Here is a 21,651-nt window from a genome sequence, read left to right on the forward strand (position 1 = left end):
CTCAATTTAAGAGTCTTTGTGGAATATTATGAACCAGATCTGAAATAATTTAAAGGCTGAAAATGGGCAGGCTTTAAGTTCATGACTGTGGTTTAGACACCTGTGGAACATGGTAAAAAGTGAGGAAGTGTGAGAGTGGGACTGGAATTAGATCACACTCCTTCCATTATTCTTCTTAGGTTTCCAGAGTTAAGAGTGGAAAAGGAGTTTTGATGCTTGTATTAGATGTTTCCTTTCACTCCGTGCCCTGAGAACATGATGCAGGCCACAAGCCCGAGACATTTCCAGGTTGAATGGCAGTCATGGAAAAGAACCAATGAAGCAAATCATACCATAGTGTGAAACCAGTTTAAGGTTTATTGGTAGAATGAATACTTACCCATAACATACATTGAGTTTCAGGCAGTCTTCAATTATCCGATATTAGGTTAAACCAAAAGTAAAAGCACTGCATATCATTAGCCTACATTGTACTCTGAAGAGGATATAGACAAATTATAATAATAAAAACACTCTTGTGAAAAAAACACTTAATGCTCAAATTAAAAAATTCTAAAAATCAAGAAAACAAGACATTTGAAGTGCTGAGATTATCAGTATAATTCAAGCGATGTCATCATAACACTTCAATCCTTGTTTATTTTCCTGGAGGCTATAAACTCAAAATGATACATTTTATGATATCGTGAAAAAGAGTTTTGGTATTTAATTTAACATTGATTTCTTCCTATTCTATCCTGATGTTCGTGCAAGGAATGAGTTATTTCCTCTACCAGTAAGTCTTAAAAGCAATATTCATTATGCAAAACTGGAAAGGAGTGATTATGAATTAGCTGTCATTTTCATATGTTACACCAAATTCTGAAAAAGACCAACTCCAAAAAGTACAGGACCACAAAAAGCAGAAAACCAAAGTTCTAAGTATTTAATATAAGTTTTGACTCAGTACGTACCTACACTCAGTTCTCTCTACAAATTAACTTTTAAACTTTCTGTGGGCCCCACCATACTGCCATACTGCCAAGAAATACTTCAATGCAACTTGCAGTTTATATACCTACAATGACTAAGCTAGGCCCACAATAGATAGATTTTTTTTTCATACTGCACATATTGGAAGTCAGATCTGAAGAAGCTGTGCTTCTATGAATCCACTATAATAGTGATTCCACTGTTTGCACTGGATAAAAATAATTCACATGTAAGAGGCATTTGAAGAAGCTATAACCTATCTCCTACACCAAAGAGTTTTCTGGCTGAGAAACTAGTAGCTGATGATATAAGGCTTTTCTACTTCTAAAGAATGATCTAGTCGGCAAGGATAGGAGAGGAATTCTTCACCATAACGTGGATATTGCTGAGCTTTTGGCAGTAAGAGGAAAAATATCAATTATACCTAAAGGCAAAGAAACTTAAAGTGATTTTTTTGTAAGGTACTTCAAGCACATTGTAGAGCAATCTTAGCTCAGAGAGAGGGACGCTCACAAAGGCTGTCTGTGGTGTCCTAGTCTCTCTGGGCTGGTTAGTGGACCAGAATAGCCCTGGCTGAAATCAGTTGTTTCATTCATGTCTCAGTTCAGTATTTTCAGTTGAAGATCAATGAGCCTGAGCTTCATATTGAGGATTGCTAGCACTGACATTCCCTGTTTTTGACTTTGCAAGTTCTGCTCTGGCTAAACCTAAGCCTTTTAGACTGCTTTATGGCACTCAAATATTATTTTTTTAAGTGTTATAGGAGCTCAGAAAACATACCTTCATTGTAAATCAAATTATAGTAGGACATACCAGATGTTGCAAAATGGTAAGTGAATGCCTGTGAGTCAGGGAAGACAATAAAGAAAGGTTGCTTAAGGTGTTGCCCTGTCATGTTAGCGTGACAAACCAGTTGTAGAATCTTTCTGCTTGGACTACATGAAGGTATGATGCAACATTTTTCACAAAACTCAATATGCAGTACTGTGTGGCCATTGCACTGTGCCTACACACTTGAATAAATCTTAATTTTTCACATCCTCTCCCTGTGAGTGCTCTTGTTAGATAACTCACATGGAGGTACTGGGGGTGGAAAATACCTTTCAGAATACTACTTATGACAGACAGCCTTTTGTATTTTTTGGATTTTACAGTGTTTAGAATCAACATTCATTTGATTTTCTATGGACAGATATAGTAATTAATCATTCACTGATCTCTTTATTAAAGAGAGATGGTTTAGCAGGTTTGTTTTAGAAATATTCTAAGGTGTTAGGCTTCATAAAGTTAGCATTGAAATACATGTTTATGGGGCAATTCTGAAATCTTGTCACAAAGAGAGAACCTTTGATTTCACCAGCAATAAAATGACAGGTTAATTTTTCTGCACATAATCTTTAGTCTTTTAATCAGAAAGTGCATCATATCTTTCTTCTTCTTTTAATATTCAACATATGTAAACTTATTTTTACTTTGAAGACTATTATGAATTGAAACCATGACAGCTGTTTCTAGAAACAGAAAAAATTTCTGGTAAATGAAAACCATATAAAACCAAATGCATTTGGCAGACAAGTAAATCATGAAGTGATTGCAGATTCTACGAGGGTAGGTCTCCCCACACGTGAACTTAGTCCAGCAGCTTGACAGACTTTGAGTTGTAGTCACTGTGTGATAAAGTTATAATTCCAGAATACCTACATGAAATTAATATAAGTAATTAATCGAAACCTAACAAGATCCTTGGCAAGTGACAGTAGATAAGAATGATCTTGTTAAATGAGTCATTTCCGGCAGCAGTAGACAGCATGTCTGTACTTATCAAAGATGAGGCAGGAAAGAAAGCCACATCAACTATTATGTAGGTCACTAATAATCACAATTTAAAACTAACAAGTATTTTCTATCAAGTGTACTGTTGTACTTCTTTGCCTAATACCAAGTCAAAGTGTAATTTCTCACTGCTTTTTTTGAATATTAGATTATTCGCTCTTTTGTTTTTCAGCATTTGGAGAGAAATATGAAGAGGATCTAAATCTGTTATGCTGGTGCAACTGACTTTGAACTGTCTGTCCCTATAAAGCCATTGCCAGAACAGTGCTACTTAAAGCTTTAGTAATAGCCATTCCCAAGGGTTCTCTAGACCTCCAGACAGTTCTACATTTTCAAGGAAAACTTACATAAATTGACACTTTAATTTATGTTAAAAGATATGACCTATAAATTAGAAACAAATGGAGGACATGATTCTCAGAAGAGACAACCATGTTCCAGCTCCTGTGAAGTGTTTTCATGGTTGGATCAATTTTCTTGAACTATTTTCCTGAAATGATGGGCTTTAATTAGTACAAGAAAAACTGCATTAACATACAACTTTGACAGTCTTGTCATCCAGAGTGATGTTTATTTCTATAAATATGAATGCAATGTTCTTAAAAAAATTAGGTATTTTGAGGCACAAAGCAGATACTGAACCACATATGTAGAAGATAAATCATCGATAGCTACCATTTCCCACTGTATTTGTGGTAAAATCACCTGCCAGATCCTGGTGTCTTCCTTGCCAGGTAAGTATATTCTAAGTTGGCCTGAGAAGAAGAAAACAAAAAATCTTTGGTAAAAGTACATTTACTAAGCAGACATCAACCCTGGTGATATCCCAGAAAAAGTCCAGTGTCAGAAATTACAGAAAGGTTTTCCCAGTTTGTAGCCAGCTGACGTATGTCATCCTTTTTGGTCTGGTGCTTATCACAATGACACGTTACATGACACATTAAACCTAGTGCTCTAACGATACCCCACAAAGTGCAATCAAAATGGTAGAGGACTAAGATATATTCAAGTTCAGTTCATATCTGTGTAATGAAAGCATTAGCTTTGAACTGATTATGAGATAATCAAAATATTCTGAGAAATATTTTAATTTCCAAGAACAAGGATCCCAATTCTTCATCAAGAATGATTTTTATCCGTAAAATAAAAGCATTTCTATCTGTCAGCTGATCAGGAAGAAAAGGAGAAATTTTTTTGTCTCACTCTTCTTTCTATGTTATGAGAAAAGTCTGAGGCAACTGTAAGCCCTCACAGCCTGAAATCAATTAAAATTATCTGCACCACATTCTTAAAACATAAAGTCCTTGAGGTAGGTAATCTGAAGCTTCTCATATCACATCTTTTAAGAAAATAACATGTCTAGAAAGTAGAATGCAGTAGAAGGAACTAAAAAAATATATATTTTGGTTAGATTTTACTACAGTCAGTGTAATTTTGCCTTACTGATTTGCCTGCCCAGAGACTAGATGTTCACTCTGTGATGCTTTGTGATTTTAGCATGGATGTAGATATATTAAACCTAGGAATTTCTACTTTCCTATTTCAAAGATACTTCTCCTCTATTTTGTTTTCCCATGTTTCCGGCTATTTCAGATAAAAATGTTCTTGAGTTGATTTCCAGGGTACACATGGCAATATTTTCTATCATATTTGTTATTTCTTCAATCTACAAATTTTTTCAGTCCATAATTTCTTGGTATATTTCTTATTAATCACTTCATTTTTGAAGAAATTGAATTTAGTCCATATGAAATTTTCCATCGGTGTATGATTTGTACAGACAGTTCCCTCCACTATGTGCAATAATGGCCTTAAGAGATGCTTGGAGCCAAGCTGATGCCCTGAAAAGGTGCTAAATTGGAATAACACAGAAAAAAGAAGGTATGCAGACAGAACTTTCTCCTTTTCCTGTCACAAGGGTACTGAAGCATGTACTGAAGGTGTAGTGATCATAGAGTCTATTTCTGAAATTATCTATATTTCTGACGTAATTAAAAGAAAACAGGCTTGGGTGTTATTTTTCTTAGTTGTTACTATTAAAGGCCATATTCTTCATGGAAAGTGTTCATAACTACTTCAACAGGTGAAATGAATTATTTTAGTCATACCACAATCAGTACTGTCCTGAAGACTCAGAAACTGGTCCAAGAGTTTTCATTCAAAAATTATCTTCTGCACGGAATCATGGCCATTGCATCAACAAACAAAAAAAAAAGATAAAAATTTTCTGTCTAAAGGAAAACAAATATAAATATTAGGGAAAGAGGGAACTTTAAATGATGTAATGAGGAAAAAAGTAGGCATTCTCTTACATTTTAAAGAATAAAAGGACACACTTCGCAAGAATTGGAGACTACATAGTCTTTGGAGTTTACGGAAGTTGTTGGGATATGTTCCAACCACCTTGCAGACTTTGGAAGAGGTACATTCAGTGCAGAATTCCTGCTAGTATATCAAAAGATACTCTAAGGTTAGTCATCATCATCATGGCTCGGCTTCGCGAACGAAGATTTGAGAAGGGCACTACCCACGCTTGCTGCAAGCGTGCTGGTGGCTAAAAAGGCCGATATGGGATAGGCAGGTCCGGTCACAAAAGGCACAGCGGAACGTCTCCCTAGGTGATATTGGCAAGGAACAGTTCTTTCTGCGTTGTCTTTTCTCCTCAAGACTGACTCTCCGTGCATTCTCAAAGGAAGCAGCAGCGTCGTGAATGGTGTGTCTCCATGAATCCCGATTGGAGGCCAGAGTGGACCATTGGTGGCAGTCAATATGGCCAAGGCTGAGGTGTTGTTTCAGGGAGTCCTTGTATCTCTTCTTCGGGGCTCCTCTCTTGTGGCAGCCGGTGGCGAGTTCACCATAGAGCACAATCTTTGGGAGGTGGTGATCCTCCATCCTGGAGACATGCCCTGCCCAGTGCAGCTGTGTTCTCATTAGCATGGCCTCGATACTGGTGACCCCTGCCTGTTCAAGAACAAACACATTGGTCATGTAATCAGACCAGTGGATGTTTAGGATTGAACGGAGGCAGCGCTGATGGAAGTGTTCGAGAAGCCGCAGGTGGTGGCGGTAAGATGACCCAGGATTCAGACCCATATAAAAGAGTAGACACTACAATGGCTTTGTAGACACTAATCTTTGTACTTTTCTTCAGGTGTTTATTGGACCAGACTCTTTTATGGAGTTTTCCAAAGGCTTTGTATGCCTTTGCTAGCCTGTTGTCTATCTCTTTGTCAATCTTACCATCTGAGGAAATGATACTTTCCAGATAGGTGAACTGCTTGACTGACTTAAGCTCTGAATTGCCTATGGTGATGTGAGGATGATGGAAGACTTCTTGAGGTGCAGGTTGGTAGAGAACTTCCGTCTTCTTCAGGCTGACTTCCAGCCCAAAAAGCTCAGCAGCCTCTGCAACGCAGGATGTTAAGCGCTGCAGAGCTGCTTCTGTGTGAGCAACGAGGGCGCATCATCAGCAAAAAGCAGCTCACGCACAAATGATTTAGGGTCTTGGTGTGGGCCTGCAGTTGCCTTAGCTTGAATAGGCTTCCATCGGTACGATATTGGATGTAGATGCCGTTTTCTTCATCGAGGTCTGCTGTGGCTCTTTGGAGCATCATGCTGAAGAAGACTGGGAATAGAGTTGGTGATTGTGAATAGGTTAGTAATAGTAATGGTAATAACAATAGTTCTGACACTGGTTTTTGCTGAGAAGCCAAGAACAACATATGGAAAGGTGTCATATATTTCCTTGACTCTGGCCTGCTCTGATGTCAACAACTAAAGAAATGAAGTCAATGAAGATTTAGGGGTGTAGGTTGTTAGGACTGTGCAAGCCACAAACAGGATTCCTGAAACAGTAGCAATTGGACCCACTCACAGCTGTTCACCTTCCCATCAGAAGTTCTCCCCTGCATTATGGAGGCTGACTGAACACGAGGCAAGAGCTGAACTTGTTATTTTGAAGCCTGGTAGACTAACCTGAACTGGTATTTGTTTTGATTTTTCCTTATTATGCTGGGCTAAATAGCTGTTACATAAGCAGAAGACTTTCCCCTGCAAGAGAGGCAGAGCTGGCACTAGGTGGCAGGAACTTCTATGGCTGTCCCCAGGGTGACTGGCTCTATTACTCCAAAACCATCGTTGTTGGCTCCACATCTCAGTGATGCAGTGTGATTAACTACAGTAATGATGGTTCTCCCCACATGATTCTCTGATTTAAAAGCAGGTGAGTTTCACTGGCTAATAAGTTCATAAAAGTTGATGATCCCAACTCTGTGCATCAGAATTAAAATAGTCAGACATGAAAACTGGTTTTGGTTTGGTTATTTTGTTGGGGGTTTTTCTGATAGGGGAGAAATTTTTTTTGATAAACTTTAGCTGCTAAACTTTTCTTCCCTCTAAGGTCAAGCAAACACTTCTTTCATCTTGATAGGATTCACCAATCCTTATACTGATTTCTTTCTTACTAAGGTCTAGAAAATTATTCTTAATCATTAAATGCCAAATAAATTGCTGCCCAGAGGAGAGAAAGCTTATGGGGTGCTTCTGCAATGCTAAAATTGTTGTACTTGAATTTTAAAATTAGACAAGCTGTTCAGTAGCAGATGGATTTTCCATTCTTCTGTCTGTTGATCTACTGATCTAACAATCAATCAGCTGATCTATCTCTTAAACATATGGAGTAATACGTTGTCTATCTATAGATCTATAAGTCTGTTTCAGTCTTGTTTGACCAAAATGAAGTGATTTGTTCCTAAATGTGTTTCACATTATCATTGTTCTTTATTTTACTGAAAGTAGTTCTGGGCTCTTTCATCAGTGGTGTGGCAATTCATTATGATAAAATAGAGTGAGTCATAAGAGCAAAAAATCAGAAATACATAAGGAATGTGCTACAACTACAACATAAATTGAAAAGACATTCCTATTCTGTAATATATTTCCAAACTGGCAGTTTTTCAGAAACTCACTAAAAAACCCCCCTCAGTTAGCAAGCCCGGAATAAACTCTTACTCAAAACCAAAAGGTTTGACCCAGCTGTTGGCATGATTCATATGAAATATTTCACTGGCATAATTAAAATATACTTTAACATCTTGTTTCAAGTATTGTTGAATGCAAATACTGCAGGCCAAGCTCTTTCTTTCAAAATAAATGAGCAGTTGCAGGACAATAAAAACAGTTGAGGCATTTATGCTAAGACATGAAAAGCGGGATGCCAAGGCGGGTTTCTAAACCACATTCCAAGCATTTTAAATGCCTTTTGATTGTTACCACAAATCCACCAATTGTTGTGAAAAGGGTATGTGTCATCAAGCCACGGGCGAGGCCTTGAATCCATCTGGTTTGTGGAATTGATGTTAAAACACCGCTCAGTCACAGTGATGCGACTATTCCCAGTCCCACATCACCATCCTTTTGTAGGAGCATGTCTGCCCCTCTGCTAATGGCACAAAATAATTCAGAAGATCAGGATGAATTCATGCATTCTTCTCTACATGAAACACATTTATGAATTACACCACACAGTGAAACTGCATTCTTTCACCAGTCACAATTTTATGTCTTCTCTTAAGGCTCCAGATTCCCCTAGAACTTTCCTGTCATGGAGGCATGCTGTCTTTCTATATTTTAAGATGCTGTTTTATGCCATTCTATGTACTAGAAAAACAGTACAAGTAGTTTTAAATTGAAATGCTTCCTGTATAAATTTCTGTCACTCCCCAAACCAATGACAGTGACAATGGGGTTTTGGAGAGGATATCACGGGTAGGATTCCTTTAATCCATTTTTCTCTGAATATGTTTTCTTTCTCCATCTCCTTTTTTTGTTTGTTTTTGTTTGTTTGTTTGTTTGTTTGGGGTGTGTGTGTGTGGGTGTGTGGGTGTGTGTGTGGGTGTGTGAGGGAAGTGTAAAATTTGCCTCGGCTTTGGTCAGGCCAGAAGAAAATCCTCATTAAATAACTACTGCACATGCATATTGACTTAGGAACTATTGTGAATTTGATCTTCAGTGTACAAAAGCAAAGGACCTGATACTTTTTGTGTTCGATGGCCTCATTTCAGTTTCTCTTGAAAGTCTGTTGCTCTATGTGTTTAAAAACACATATCGCTGGTCCAATGCATTGTGAGTTCAAGACTGGTATATCAGGACTAGTATATCCATAATTCTGTTCAGAATTTCCAGGATCAAAATATATAAAAAATCAAGTAAATCACAGTTGATCATTGTAATCTGATTGAGAAGAAAAGCATTTAGATTTGTTAGAATTCATGAGATTGTCATGGGCTCACTACTCAAACTTGTGCAGGTCCCCCTGGATGGTATGCCTTCATTTTGTTGTGTCAACTGCATTGCTCAGCTCTGTGACATCTGTAAGCCTGAGCTCACTGTCTGTGTCATTGACAAGGATATTAAAGAGCACTAGCTCCAACAAAGATCACTGAGAAACACCACTCCACTGGCCTCCAGTGGGACATAGAACCACTGACAGCAACTCTCTGTGTCTATCCAGCCAATTCCTTATCCACCAAAGAGTCCACCCTCCAAATCCATATGCCTCCATTTGGAGATAAGTTTTGTGGGACCATGTAAAGGCCTAACAGAAGTCTAGGTAGATGACAACAGTCAGCCTTTCCTTGTCAACTTTTGCTGTCACTTCATTATAGAAATTCACCAGATTCTTTAGATGGGCATTTGCATATAGAGATTGCATTTGATGCTTTGGAAATAACATTAAATATCGTAACATACTTTGTTTTCCAATTGGGTGTAAAAGATGGGGAAACTGAACACCAGCTATAGGCATTGACCTCTAGATAACAATACTTCCATGATGCCAATACTGCCTTTATCCTGCAGAAAAGCTTTCTCAACATTACATCAAAGAGATGAGATTATACCTCAGGCAGTTTATTCTCTGTCCTCTCTACAGACATCACTTGGCTTTAAGAAGTAATAGAGGAAAATCTTTAATTTAGCGTAGTATTGGATGAACTTCAAATGATCCAGTGAGCCTTGATATTTATCTGTTTCTCGTTGATAAGGTGTCTGGAAGAATTTCCTGCTTCTAGTGTAATCAAAAATATTGAGACACTTTCCAGAGTAGTTTCATAACTTTTCACTTCTGATGTTGCTTATAACAAAGAAGAACACTCTTTGAAAATCTGGGGAACTCCCTCATAAATTGTTGCAGGAATTTTCTGAGCTTCCTGGAAGTTCAAAATTTAGCTCAGTCAGCACTAGCAAGTTCTTGAGTCATATCTTAATTTTTTTCTTACATGTCAGATCTTGCTTGCGTTTTGTAGAGGAGGAACTTAAGAGACTAGAAAGAAACCAGCTGTCCCATCATCGTCTTAGAAGTTCAACTTTAGTCTTCTTTCAGTGGCCTCACCTGAAAAGACAGGACTAGGATGTGCTATCCAGCAAATAGGAAAAGGGGATGGAAGCATATGTGGGAGAGACTATTTATACATCTATTTAACCATATGCCTGTGTTGTTTGGGGGAATTCTTTTCCTTTGAAGGTATCAGTTTAGCAAAAAATGTAGTTATTCTACAGAATGTGCCGATGTGTAATCTAAATGGCCAGGGAGCTTTCACTGTCTGTGGAACAGCTAATATCATTCTAAATTCTGTGCACTTCAGTGAGGCTGGAGCCATAATGTTATGACCATAAAACATTCTCAGGCTTTCAAAAACAGTCTTTTAAAATTAGTATTATTTATATTTTCATTTACTGAAATATTATATACTTCAGTTAGTGGACTCTACCTTATAGATCCATTAGGGTTAGGACAAGATCTAGAATTATACAGACAATATTTATGTTACTGTTCTCAAATCCTTTGCAGGAAGCTTGCAAACTGGAATAGATAAAAGCTGCCATTGAATGCTCCAACACATACAAGCAATAAATAAGCCAGGGAAAATGCAATGACAACTGGAATGTGATTTCTCATCCAGACAGTGTAAATGCTATCTATATGACAGCAACAGGATCGAGAGAGGAACATTAGCTCTAGAGAAAACAGAAGTAATCTAGGGAACATACAAAGTTTTAATAACTCCTCTTGCAGACAAAGTGAATAAAGATACCAACACCTATGACTGGGACTACATAATGCAAGGAAAATTATAAAAGAAGCCAAATATTGTTTTTCTGAATTTACATTTTAGTGGCTTAACTGGAATTTTAGAATTCCTAGTATTTTTTCTTATTGATGAGGTCACAGTCAAGGAGTTTCTATCACTGGAAAGGATGGTAAGATTAAAGAAAACTTGAAAACTAGATCTTAGAACAGAATAGACTGGAAAGAATGGGACAGAGGGGTCAAATACTAAAAGTCTGTGTCAAGGAATGGAGCCAGAAGGACAGTTTCTGCTGAAACTTCTGTTTCCAGTAAATAATATTACTCATATGGTAGCAGTCAGATTCACAAATGCAATTATTCCAGACATACAAAGGATGAATGTGACCATAAATATTGGGTCACCAAGTAGATGTTTTGTTGGATAAAAAGTCCTTTGAGATGTCTGTTCTTTTTTCTAACCTGCAATATTAGACTGCTTTTTCAAAACATAGCCAAGTATAATGATGCTATTTCAAAAGATTGTAAACTAAGATTTAGGACCATCAAAATCAAATTTATCTGAGCAATTTGAATGAATTTATTTTGTGTGTATGCACATGTAGACAGTCTTTAATGATATCACAGTTATTATTTTCAGCCTCATTCACTGTTCAGGATGGCTGTGGAGGTGAATCAGGGTTGAAGAGTGAGCAGTCAAGGCATCTGCAAGATGAAGCTGCTTTGTCCATTGTTTGCTAAATAGAGAACAATATGAATTGAAGATCCAGGGTTGTCTTGAATTAAATTAGAAGAATTCTGGGGACTTCAAGCCTCCAACAAATCTGATGCTGTCCAAGATTCTAAGAGACAATGACTAATTTGATGTGGTCCATGTTTCATGTGCCCACCATAATATCCTGATAACAGATCCGTAGAAATACTGAGCATTAACACATTGAGTTGTATGTTGACATTTTTGAGTTCTTAACAGTGTCAATTTATCTAAAAAACCTAAACCCTAGACTGTTTAATGAGGCACCCTAAATTAGTGAAAATATTTGACCCTTATTTAACCTTGTGATATGCAGACCAATGAACTTTTGCACGAGAAGTAAAATTGTTCTACTCCTTTTCCTGAAACATTTCCAAGATTAATTTCTCAATTTGTGAAATATTCATATGATAGTGATAAGTATGACTGAACACTCATAAGAAAATTAATATTCTGCCTTTGGAGGTATGTTTGAATAATATGCATGAAGTAGAATATCGGGCCACCCACTGAACAATAAAACAAATTGTGAAATAGTTTCTCATTTAGAAAAAAAAACAATCTCTCCTTTGCACTTATTGAGGCAGAGTCCCCATGAAGGGAAAATTTATATGATCGTGTAATTGAGTAATGTTAAAGACAGTTCTTTAATGTACCAGGAAATGCATTAAGATTTCAATCTTAATCCTCTGCTTTTATCAACACTTGAATACCTTCCTCTTAATATTATTTTCCCTTTTTAGATTTTTTTTGCATAATTTTGTGCTTTGGTCAAAGAAATTTTCCCAGAACCACTTTTAAATGTAAATTCTGCTCTTGTTAATTTTTTTTTCTATTCCCAGTGTCAAAATTTGTATTGACATAGTTACATCGAGATGACTTGTCAATACGTTTTCCTGCTTGTTCACTCTCAGATTATTGTAATCTGCTGTTTGAACATCCAAATCACTCACCTTGCATAAGACTGCAAAGTCTTTAGAGGATTAGAGTTTTTTAGTTTACACAGGTTGGGAGTAGCAAAGGAGAAAGAATGTGATGATGCATAAGAAAGAAAATGAGTATTAATTAATTTGCCACTGAAGTTTCTCTGCATAGACAAAAAGGTTGTATGCACAGCTACTGTCTTGATACAACAAGGACATGACAGGCACGTGCTTCAGGCTTCTTGGTCAGGGTCTATAAGGGTATATGCTTTTCAGTGTTTCTTTGCCGCCTGAAGGTAATCCAGCTTATTGGAAGCACATGGACTCAGTAATCCAAAAGTTAACATGGTTCAAAACTGACTGATATTTTTCAGAGCCTTCCCAATAAAGTACTTGGTGACTGTGTCTGAAGAGTTCATTCTAGAAAGGCGTACGTAACAAAGCCATGGACAGCCACTGTGTGAACCCTCTTCAAACCAGCAACACAATATGGGTTCCATATGTGCAAGCATAAAAGGTAAGTGAAAAATTAGTTAGCTTGCTGTCATAATTAGTAAGATGAAACAGCTAGAATGTGAAGGGCATTTAAACCTTCCTGCAAAAGGTCAGGGCTAGACTGAGAATTGGGTCGTGAAAAATGTAGCTAAGCCAGCTACATATCCCTTGACCAGATCATTCACTCTTTCTAAGCCCTTTAAGAGGTTACAAGTTTGGTATGAGGCAATATCAACTGATAGGATTCCTACCAGTGAGGCAAATTCAATGAGAAAACTGCTCCTTTTATTTTTAACAGTAATGAATTTTCAGGAAAAGACAGCTGTTTGTGAACCACAGGCCTAGCAGTTTAAGACTCTCCTCATATGTGTCAGCCGAGTTCCTATCAGTGTAGGTTATCAGCAAAGCAGAATAGCAAGTAGCCATTTCTCAGATGGCAGCAGGGTCAGGAGCCAGCAATGTGTGCATTTGTAATTCTAATGACCACTAAAGATCAGAGTGCTATGCATATTGCATCAAATTTACCTTTGCAATTTACAGCAAGCTAATCAGATAACAATTTTAAAGTTCAAACAGAGACGGAAATGTTTCCAGCAGATAACAGTTTTACAGCTATTCTCATGGCAAAACAATATAAACTCTGGAATTCTTCCAGCTCAGAGGAATGTGAATGACTTGTGAAGACATCTCCAGCAATTATGATGGCTATCATAAAAGCATTTGAGTCATTGTGATAAGTTATATATTGAGAAAAGTGACTACACCAGCAATTAAAATCCACTCATGACAAAACAAACCAAAGATTGAACGGTGTCATATTCTGGAAATGGAGAAAAGATTGACAAATGGGTTTCTATTTAATTTTTAACCTATTTTTTTCTGTCTACTGTTGGTTGCATGATGTCAGACAGACCAACACAGACAGACTCTTCAGACAACTTGCCAGGTACCCTCCCTAATGTTATCAGTTTATTTCTCTGCCAACAAAGTTGTATTTTAATTTAGACTGTAAGTACTATCAGAGCAGAAAAGTATATAGCAATGTGCTTGTGGTGAGCTCTGTTTTCAAGTTGAAGGTGCTACTACAGTGTGGAAAGGAATGAAGTATGTTTTTCCCAGCTGTTGCTAAGACCTGCTGATTTTCAGTTCAAAATTCCAGAGGAAATGTAAGGCTGTAAATTAAAGAAACTACGTTTGAATTCTCCTCTAGTTTGCATCACATATAAAAGCTGATGCAAGGTATGTGTGTGAAAAGTCATGAATAGTAACAATAGTTTGTCACACATGAAGCAAGACATACTTTTTTGTTTCCATAGGTTTCAAAAGAATTTTTTGTAATTCAACATTATCTCAGTGCTATTTGAAAGATAATGGTGTAAGTCTGATCTACTTCTATACTGCCCTCTGATAGCAAGGAGGTTGCCAGAGGGCACTTGAGGCCATTAAAGTAAGCAAGTTTTGCTTTTGCATTCCAGACAATTTTGCAGAACTGTTAAAAACCTACCGAGGTTACTTTGACAATACCACTCAAACACTGCACAGCTTTCACTATAAATGTGCACTGGCTTCAGATTTTTCAGTATATTGCGAAAGAGCAATCATATACACAGATGTTTTGTGGCTATTAGTCATCATCAGTTATGTGAGATGTGTACTTATGAGTGTGTTTAAAAGAAAAAATAGTATTATAATTCCTCACACTGAATAAATACTTTAGAAGGGAAAGTTTTGATGGCTTTGATTCCTTAAGAATTCGTATTTCACTCTGTAAAACAGCTGTATATATGTAGACTTTTTTTCTATTGTTTCCAGAGTGTGTTAGATTATATTCTGCACTTCTATCCTGCTCACAGTACTTCTGGCACACACAGGAAACAATTTACAATTTCTAACGAACCTACTCCTGGAAGGAATCCCTGCGTACAGCCTTACCCTTGTTCAGCCTGCTTCCACTGAAATGATGCAGCTGCACAAGTATGTAGCAAAGACAAATACCTTAGCAGGAAAGGAGTAGTTTTACATCTATTTGCTAAGAGCAAATGAATAATTTTTTCTTGCAGAGTGTATGAGTATTTTTGCCAAGAGAAATTTTCTCACTCTCTGTTTATAGTTCTGAGGAAGCATTTTGTTTAAATAAGGCAAGGAGTGATCAACTTTCATGTTCTAACAAAGGTTATCAGATGGCTGAAGTAAAAATGAGTCTTGTGCAAGGCCTTACAATATTTTGTGCATGTCTCGCAGGCGTACAGTTGTGAAGGAATGAGGCAAAGTCTCTAAAGTTGAATTACTGTCATACGGAAAGTGAGACATCCCTTCCTCAGAGCTTCTCCAGAAATCAGAAGAAACAACACAAGTTCGTCCTGAAAGTTTTTGATTGGGCCTTTAATTTTTACAAATTTGACCTTATGTTCTGTAGATTTTACTTTGGAAAAAGAATTTCCCCACTTTTTTGCTCTGCATTTTTCTCCCATCCCTCACTGCTTGTCTTACTCTCTTTGTGGTGCTTACTTTTCATGGGCAAACTTTTAGAACACTTTTCCCCTGTCCAAGATGTATTGCAATGTCTTCACCTGCCCCTTTCCCCAGGAACTAAGCTGGCAAAACCCACAGAGGGACAAGCTTGGATACACAAGCAGGAACAAGTACCTACCAATAGAAGGTGGAGAAAGATAGGGAGAGATCATTTGGGAGTGCCTTAAGAAGATATTGTTGCCCAATAATGAGCCTTATCCCAATTATCTTTGTAATTATATGCTTGAGGTCAGCCCAAGTTAGTTGAGCATGTGAATAAACCATCTGCTCCTCTCTAAAAATTATAATCTTCATCTGTGACAGGAAACTGTAGGACACGGAAAGGGTTGAATTGGTAGTTGGTTACATTTGAAAAAGTTAAATTTGACTGAGCTTTTCAAAAAAATTCAGGCTGAGTTCAGAACTGACTCATGGAGTCAGAGCAACAGTGCATTCTAATGCTTAGGTATTCACAACAACAATTGTGGCAACCTCTTATTTTCTTGTAGATATTTACATCTGCTAGTTCTTGTTACATTGTTCAGTCAGGTAAATTGTGCACTTGCATAAGCAAAATGACATAAGATGACTTAAGTAAATAATCAATAGACTCTAAGGAGTAAATTTTAAAGATCATGTATGAGCTGTTCACTGATCATTATCAGTCCAGTTATTTTCTGAAATAACCTAAAACCAATGGTGTATAAAGCTGTCAGGGGTAGATATATTTTTTCAGTGATGAAAAATTTTGAAGTATTTTATTTTTTACCAAGCAGACATATTCCAATTCAGTTTGCATGATTACCTTATTTCAAAATACAGACTAGAATTTACATGTATTATATATTATGCATTATGCATTATTGCTGTCAATGCACCACATTTAAGACTAAGACACTTCTGGGTTAATTTTATATAATGTTTCTAGTGGATACTTTGAATATTAGGTTATATCAGTAGCCCAATATCAAATTACATTAATATATGATTATATTTACATAATAAACAAACTGTTAATCTACATTGAACAGTGACCATAATCTGTTCTTATCCTTGTCAAGTTAGTCTTGACTAATGAGACCTAAATTAATGAACAAATATAACTCTACCAGCACAGTTCCAAGTAATCCCATTGAGAAAAAATTTGCATACTGACAAGCACTGAGGTGAAACTGTAGAAAATAAGGCTGAACATTAATTCAGCAGAAATCATTTGCATACATCAGTACTGGGAAAACATGGGGATTTTTTTCCATGTGTCAGAACAGGTTTCTCATAAGAACAAATATGAAATATTAGCAAAATTAAACTTGTTTTCTAGAAAACTTACAACCTTGTCCAGCTTGACATAATAAAGTAGTGATATAAACAGTAGACTATATACTGCAACTTAGCAGCACATAGTCTACTATCTAATGCTCAACTAACACATTTTATTTTGGTGAATTAATTTACATTTTTGCTGACATAAAGTCAATACAATGATCTGAACTGTTGCTAAATTATCAAATAGGGTTCTTCGTCACTAATTTTCTGAGCGTGTCTGTATTTGTTTCACCAGTTGTTGATCAGTCAAATGGAAAGCAAGGATTTCTCTCATCTATTGAGAAGTTCCTTATGACCCATTTGTTTGAAACTGAAAGTTACTCAGGATAAAGCCCCCATGCCATGATTATATGTAAGGAAAGAGACAGATTCAGAGAGGTTATGCACTTTTGTGTGCAGCTTATTGCTGTGGAAAGGATTAGAAGTAAGTGAGGGAAAGTGAAATTATGTGGAATTCAGAGGTTTTGTGTCTACTGGCCCCAAAGCATCACTCTTTCTTCTTACAGTGACATAAATTCTCCCTATGATATAGGATTATCCTATGATCCATAGTTATGCTAAGGCAGTTTGGTTGCCATAAATTTTAAACTGCTTTATATTATGCTTAAATGAGAGGAATGGAATAGTGCAATCATATGGTTATTACTGGACTACAACAGCGCAACAATTACATGTGTTAAAAAAAGATATCTTAAAATTTCATATAGTCATATTGCTGATGGAACTAAGTGTCTATTCTAGCACCCATGATGTCTTATGTTTATGGCCTAATAAGTGCCTAACTGCTGACTTTTTTTTCCTTGAGGGCAGAATTTTTCATGTATGTGTGTGTGTGCATTTAACCTAAAAATTGCTAATTTTGACTATCCATTCCCTGCTAAACATCTACCTTTCTTTACCCCAGGCTCAGAGAAATTCTATAAAATCTCAGGAAAATATGTTCAGACACCCATTCTTAGGTGACTACGATGTTTGAGACTGTAAGCAATATGAGGTTTGTTTCCATTGTATAAATGTTGTCTCTGAAGTGTATGCTGAGATTTCCAACAGTTTGTGAGACACTTGTTAATAATTGTGTCTTGTTAATAATTATGATGGAGGACCTACAGGTGACTCACAGTCTTCTGCAGCGGCAGCCATAGGCCAGACAGGGCATCCTAGAGAACCTCAGGAGAACCATGTGACCCCATCTTGATAATGATTTCTAAATTCGTATGCAGTCAGTGGAGTTTAGTGGGTACAATGGCATCCACAGAGGTATTTAAAGTACTTACAGCAAAAATGCTTCTAGTCAACTAATGTTTAAATTAACTGAATAGTTCTCTGGGTTTCAAGAACTGTATCAATTTCATATATTTCTGTTGTCTATAAAGAAATTCTAGACTATAATGACCCTGTAATATCTATAAAGTAGACATAAACACCTAAGCCCCTTGATCTGTGAGCTGAATCATGTATAATAGTCTGCAGAAGGGTTTGAGTGCCTGGTGCATCCCATGTCTTATCCAGAAGCCTCAATAAACTTGCTGGAACTCCTTGGGCATCTCATAGGGTCATTGTTGACTCTGTGAGCAAATGAATCTAACCCTGAATGTCTTAAGTCAGGTGAGGTAGATCTCTTCATGACCCTCTAAAATTTATCAGAAAAGATTATCATACTTTGCTATTAGTGAAGAGCCAGATACATTTTAACATATTTTATACAATAAAATCAAGTAGAATATAACTAATAGGAAAAAGGAATACTAAAACTTCCAGGATGCCAAAAAATCTTAAACTATAAGTCTAGTTTTGGACCCATTTTTAGTGGCTGTTTTTCCCAATAGAAATAACTGATATAATAGAGATTTGAATGACTCAATGGTAGCTTCTAAGCACCTACCTTTGTGATCTAAATAAAAGGATTTTAAAGAGGCTATTGTTCATCATCATGTCCCTTAAGATAACTATTTTGATATAAAATACAGAGGGAGAAAATGAATGCAGTTACCACTTTGATGCAAAATCTTGTGGCTTCAGAATATGCTTGGGAGGTATTTGATTTATCTCAAATTCATAAATCATGTTTATGTTGATTATGAATATCCAAACTATTCTGAAACCACTAGAAAGCAGGATGATGGTGCCACACAGCTAGTCCTTATAAGTTGTGACACAGCACTTCACAACTAGGACTTTGCTCCAGTCCCCAACTAGCCTGTTATGACGAGAATGGTGATGAACTACTAAGATGCAACAGTAAAACCAAAGCTAGCATACAGGTCTCTGCACCAAGCTCACAGAATATGACAGAGAGATATAAGCTTAATTCTTTTTTTAGTGGGATATAAGCCTGAACTGAGGCCCCCTTAGTAGCTTAAATCCCCTCAAGTGTTCAGCAGAAAGGGAGACATTCCCTGAGAGAGATTTTAAGTAGGGTCTCCACTGAGTGTGTAAGGAATCCTACGCATGCTAACCCCTAAGGTAGGTAATTGAAATAAGGTTCCAACATTACTTCCAATAGTCCACATAGTTTGTTACTCCTTTCTGTAAATTTAGCCCTAATGATCACTGCAAAGAGATGAAGAACAGGTTTATGTTGCTCTCCTCTGTGCACCCTGTAGGTTTAGATGGAAAAGGTCTCAGAGTTATAATCCTAATGACCTTAGGCAAAAAGATGGTAGAAAGATTTTGTGGATAACTTCACTACATTAACCAGACAGATGAAGCTTGTAAAGATCTTGCTATGAACAAAGGCAATAAAGGACATCATGATCCAGGCTGAAAACCAGAATACAGTGATATTAGAAAAGATGCAGAGTTTTCAAAACTCAACCTTCTATGTATATTTAGAGACTTATATTTCCAATGACATCTGTTCTGTTTAGCACTCTTGTCTCAATGTGTAGACCACAGATGTACTCTCTGGCAACTAATCATGATCTACACATAGACTATTTATTTTTTATATATTATAATGATATTTAGGGATAATACACACACTTCTGGAAAACATCAATGGCTAATGAAAATGGTGCCTTAACATATCTCAGCTAATTCCGCGTCAACCTTAAGCAAGGAGGAAGACTAATGTGCTTTTCATAGATGTGCTGAAAGGAAAGACAGATAAACCATTGGACTAGAACTTGTAAGAACAAAATACCTGTCTTTGACACAGGCAGGCTTCCTGTGAGATTTTGACCATGATGTCCATTAAGCTTCAGGAATGCATCAGCAGGATGTTGTAACATGTCTCACACAGCAAAGTTGCAAGGAACAACAGCATGAGAATATGAAATCTGAAGAGGCTTTTATGGAAAACAATTTTGTCCCATTTTCCTGCTGCACACATAAACAAGATGGGAATTATACACTGTGTGTGCAGCAGCCAACCCTCATTCCACCCAACACAAGACTTGAATAAGTAGTATTTTTTAAGTGGCTAAATGCTTTCTTGATGAATGATGAAGGAAATATTTCGATAAAGAACATACATAATCCTTTGGCACTGGAAAAGCTTAACACTATTTCTGGAGCAGCAAATCCTATGGAGCAGAACCTGTTCTCTAGACTTGCTACCTGATGAAAAAACGCAGTTCAGGGTGATATTACTTTATCTCATTTACCCCTTCAAAACTTCTGAAAATGATCCCTGTTCTCTGCAAAATCTACTGCTATGCCTATGAATTATTGTGAATTAGCAAGAAACACTAACAAGCAGGGGTCCTAGCAAAACAGTGCCCTGGTCCTTAAGCTGCCTTCAAACTTGGTAGACTGGGAAAAAAACTGGTTGAGGATAAAAGACTCTACTTGTGTCACAAGAATGGAAAATGGGAAATAATTGTACCTTCAGAAACCCCTTCAAAAGCATTCTGACACAAATTTCTTTCCCCTGTAATGTCAAATCTCACTCTTTCCAGTGGTTGTCTTGGGTTTTGTCCGTTAGAGAGAAGAGTAATTTTGAATATGTCAGGTATCTCAAGGGAAGTGCTCTTGATCAGAATAGCTGGTAATAACTAATTCATGGCAGAACCTGGTTTATGGACAGAGCTTTTAAACAGCCATTTTATCCATCTTATTGATTTCCCCCTCTTTACTTACAAAGAAACAACTGCATTTTGTCTTTACCTATAAAATTTTGTTTTTAAAATGCTTTCTTTCATCAAAATACATTTGGGACCTGAGGATAAAGGAATCAAGCTTTGTTTTCTTTGTTTTTCTTAAACAAGAAAAAGCTCACATATGTTATTTTAATATTATTTGCCCCATTTTTTGCATTTTTTATAAGTAAAGTCTTTTGACTAATTAACCACTCATTGACCACTCATTTTAATCAACAGAGGAATAAAAGTGAATTTTTTTTTGTGCTCCCACTTCAGAAAGGTCAGTTTTTCTTATTGTCCTCTTTTCTATGTCTCTCCCTCTGGATGTGAATATAAGCCACATCATTGCTGGCTGTATACCATACATAGATCTTCGGGGCTGTGGCTGCTTGATTCATTGTTTCAGCACGACTTCTCTGTCTCTGTGGAGTTAGTGACATGCAGCAATTCTTAGATGCACTAATTTGCATTGAGTATTTGCATTCCTCAGCATTTTCCAAGCCATTTCAATGGAAACAGTAAATATTAATTCATGGTCTTGGAATTTGTCCAATAAATTGCCAATGGGATACCTCAAGTGCTGTTAACAGCATTGCTGTAACGTTTAGAACACAGACTGTGCCGTATGTGACATTTTGAAATCCGTCATTGTGTTTCTGAGTTAAGTAT

The sequence above is a fragment of the Pithys albifrons genome, chromosome 3 (assembly GCF_047495875.1).
Source record: "Pithys albifrons albifrons isolate INPA30051 chromosome 3, PitAlb_v1, whole genome shotgun sequence".
Lineage (NCBI taxonomy): Eukaryota > Metazoa > Chordata > Aves > Passeriformes > Thamnophilidae > Pithys > Pithys albifrons.